The sequence below is a fragment of the Ictidomys tridecemlineatus genome, chromosome 1 (assembly GCF_052094955.1).
Source record: "Ictidomys tridecemlineatus isolate mIctTri1 chromosome 1, mIctTri1.hap1, whole genome shotgun sequence".
NCBI lineage: Eukaryota > Metazoa > Chordata > Mammalia > Rodentia > Sciuridae > Ictidomys > Ictidomys tridecemlineatus.
The window spans coordinates 222220199-222224857 of NC_135477.1; positions in this window are offsets into that span (position 1 = coordinate 222220199).

Here is a 4659-nt window from a genome sequence, read left to right on the forward strand (position 1 = left end):
CTCCACTAACGACACTTCAGACACCAAGACAATAAATTGGACATATTTGAGGGACAAGGGCAGAGGATCTTCTTGGGGTTTCTGAAGTGCACAGACAGCTTCCTGCACTTGATGGGAATTCTAGGGGGGCCTGCATGGCCAGGTTATCCATTTTACTTGCAAAGCAAAGAGCAACTAAGAGCCAAGACCTTATAGACAGAGTCTCAATGTAGTATTTTTATAGCCTAGATTTGGGAAAGTTCTCTTTGGGAGGAAGAAGGAAGGCTTACAGAGCTGCTGCAAGCTGCTCCCCTGCTGTGGCCCATCTCCTCTTCCAATCTCATGGGATAACAGCATTGTGTGACAGTTGGAAGCAGAAGATGAGTCAGTTGCCTGAGTTCAAATCCTGACTCCATTCCTAACCTAAACAAGTTACTTAATATCCACTCCACTGGGTGCTTTTGACAGCCTAAGAAATCATGTATGGAGCTTTTAGTTGTTTTCAGATATTGTTCTATGTACTTTTGCATAAAAATAAAAGCTGGAAAGTATATGCATAATGTTCCTTAGCTTACTTACTACGGGAAGAAATAGAGACTTCTAAGAAACAGGGGTGTGTACAGATGTGTACATGAGCAGAATGCATACTTAGTCCTTTAATTTTAATGCCTTGTGAGAATTAATTAAAATGTGTTTCAAAAACTTACCATCTGAGCATTTCTGACTATTATTGAGTATAAAGGCAGAACAGACCCCAGTTGTGTCAGACAGGGGACCTCACAGGGAACTATTTCTATGATCTGATGATTTTTGTTTTCTAAGCCCCAAAGCAAAATACACCATACAATGGCAAACTTGTGGGCTTTGCAAATCAAAGGACACCAAGTAAACAAAGCTTGTCTCCTTAAGTGGAATGTGATGTCAGAACACTGGCACATAGAAATACTCAAGCCTCTTTTTTTTCCCTTTCCTTCTCATAACATTAACTGTGTCACTGTGTGGGGTTGCAACAATCTAGCCATCTCTTAAACATCTCCTTGAGAGAACACCTTTGGATTTAGAAGTATGTAGTTTTAAGAAATGCAATTACATTTATTTCTCAACAGCACACAATACTTTGCCCAAACTCTAGAAAAGTATAGACTTCTGTGTTCATGATGGCACAACCAACCTGTCTTACAACTATCACTGCCTGCATGTTCTCCTTCCCACTCTTATCACAAGCTCATGTATTCACTCACACTTGAATTTAATATACCAAAATTTTTTCCCCCAGATTTCCAAAACACTGTCCCCTTCCATCCTCACAACTTTGCATTTACAGTTTCTTTTCTGTTTGGAAAACCACTGTGAAAATACACTATGCCTCCCCCTCTAAAAAAGTTCCTTCCCCTCGGCAATCAGATAGAGCTAATCAGCCCACTCTCTGTGCCTGCAAAAACACTTTTATGTTATCCAGAAAGCTGTTCTGTTCCAGGACTCTGAAGCAGGCACAGGGTGCTGTACAGTCTTGGCACTAACTACTTGCCAGGAGACTCCAGTGTGTGTCACGCAGGTTCCCAGCAGGAAATGTGGCATCTGCAAATTGAAAAATTTAAGAAGAGTCTTTTTTTTTTTTTAACTTATGTACAAATCTCAGAAGGATGTAGGATTTAGGAGAGCAAAGGAATCTTGCAATACTCCCAGCTGGTAAGTGCAAGGAGTTGCTATAGACCCTAAGAAGAAGGCAAGGAGAGGAGGTGGATACTATTATCCAGAGTGAGCACTGGAGATGTCCATGTGGCACAAGTGGCCCTGAGTAGAAAGACATAGACAGCCACCTTACAGGGAGCAGTCATTAGAGAAAATGTTCTGACCTCGTGCTCTACCTGCTGCCTTCCACTGGCCAAGCTCATTAGGACGCCAAGGCAAGGAGCCTAGTGAGGCAACCCTCATGGCCAGTCTGTCTCCCTGAGCAGACAGCAGGTGGCCAACGGTAGAGGTACAGCACTAGATGCACGGGTGACAAGTTTTATACACACCACCATAAACATGCAACCAGTAGCTTTTAGACCCAGTTGTAACAAGTCAAGCATACATTACATATGTATTACTAAATGCTTACAACACAGTTTTCCAGGAAGCAGACCCTGAGATGGGCATTAATGTGCAGGAGGTATATTTGGTGGAAGGTAAGAGAATTGTTTTAGTTTTTTTCATCACTGTGACCAAAAGACCTGACCAGAACAGGATAGAGAATGAAAAGTCTATTTTGGCTCATGGTTTCAGAAGTTTCAGTCCAAGGTAACTGACAACATAGCTCTGGACCCCAGATGAGGTAGGACATCATGGCGGAAGGGCATGGCAGAGGAAGGCAGCTCAGGGCATGGCATTCAGCAGAGAAAGGGAGCTCCACTCACCAGGGACAAAATATAAGCCCCAAAGGCAGGCCCCTACTGACCTACTTCCTCCAGCCATATCCCACCTGCCTATAATTCCCACCCAATTAATCCATATCAGTGGATTCTCTATAATTTGGAGAATCCGAGCAGGGCACATTGTCAGAGAAGAAAAGAAATAAGGTAGAAGAGAAGGAAAACTTCATGGTTTCCCAGCACTTGGATTGAGTCCATATGTGGCAGGTGGAATTCTAAAATGTTCCCTAAGATTCTGCCCCTGGTACACACCTGGATAATCTACTCTGCTTGGGAGTAAAAAGGACTCAAGAAGAATATGAAATATCACTCATGATTTATGATGTTATGTGGCAAAATGGATTTCACAGATGCATCTGGGCCCTAAGTTAGTTAATTTTGAGTTAAAATGGAGATCAAACTGGGTGAGGCTGACCATCAGGTGAAAAGCCTTAAACGTAGTAGAGTCTCTCCCACTGGCTCAAGAAATAAAGCAAAGAGTCAGGGTGAACTGCCTGTGGAGAAGGCAGTCCCAGGAGCTGAGGCCTTAGGCCTACAACCTCAAGGAGCTGAATTCTACCAGCAAACACTCTGAATAAACTTGGAAGAGAGCCCTGATCTCCAAATGAGAACCACAGCCCAGCTGACTCACTGATGGCAGCCTTAAAGACACTCATTTTGCCTCTACCCAGATTCTGACCCATGGGAATTGTGAAATCCCAAATGAGCGCTGTTTCGCTTCATTAAGTCTATAGCTACTTGTTACAGAGCAATACATAACCAACATACCAGCCCAAAGGTCTACCTGGGTAGGATTCAAAACCAGACAGTCTATCTAACATGCTTTCTCATTAAATTCCTCACTTTTTACCTGAGCTAGTTAACAATGTTTTATTTCAACTACAGAGTCCTAATATACTTTTAGTCTCCTTATTCCAAAGAAAGAATAATTAGCTAATGGCAAAAAAAAAAAAAACTAAGCTGCTTGAATCTCATTACCTATCTACTGAAATATTTCCCTCTCCTCTCCTTTGCATAACAGATGGTATTAGTCTGAATGGAATGGGTAAGAAAAATTATGGAAAAGTCTAAGTGATGGGATGGGGTGGTGAGTAGTAGAAGAGACTACTTAGACTATAAATTTGTTTAATTTCTTCAATTATAAGATGATTATATCAAAGTAATGCATTTGAATAGAAGTATGGCTTTTGATAATTAAGTAGAAGATGGAAAAATAGGTAGTTTTGTAAAAATATGTTCTATCATCCCTTTAGGCACCAAAGACCATAAAATATTAAACATATTGCTCTACTTCATGACCTCCACTCTTCATATTTTTAATCTTTTTATCCTTTTTTTGTTCTAATTAGTTATATATGATAGCAGAATGCATTTTGATTCATTGTACACAAATGGGACACAACTTTTCATTTCTCTGGTTGGACACAGTGTATAGTCACATCATTCATGCAATCATACATGTACCTAGGGTAATGATGTCCATCTCATTCTACCATCTTTTCTATCCCCATGCCCCTTCCCCTATCCTCCATCAATATGGATAAGCGTCCATTTATCAGATAAAACATTTGGCCTTTAATTTTGGGGGGTTGGCTTACTTTGCTTAGCATGATATTCTCCAATTCCATCTATTTACCTGCAAATAATTTTATTCTTTTTTAATGCTGAGTAATATTCCATTTCATATATATACCACAGCTTCTTTATCCATTCATCTATTGAAGGGCATCTAGGTTGGTTCCACAGTTTAACTATTGTGAATTAAGCTGCTATAAATGTGATGTGGCTGTGCTACTATAGTATGCTGATTTTAAGTCCTTTGGGTATAGACAGAGGAGTGGGACAGCTGGGTCAAATGGTGATTCCATTCCAAGTTTTCTAAGGAACCTCCATACCACTTTCCAGAGTGATTGCACCAATTTGCAGTCCCACCAGCAATGTATGAGTGTACCTTTTCTATACATCAGTGATAAACCCTCTTTAAGAGAAATTAGGAAAACTATCCCATTCACAATAGCCTCAAAAAAAATAATAAAATATTTGAGAATCAATCTAACAAAAGTGGTAAAATATCTATGCAATGAAAACTACAGAGCACTAAATAAAGAAATTGAAGAAGACCTTAGAAGATGGAAATATCTCCCATGTCCTTGAATAGGAAGAATTAACATTGTCAAAATGACCATACTACCAAAAGCGTAATATAGATTTTATGACATTCTTCATAGAACTAGAAAGTCAATCATGAAATTCATTTGGGAAAATA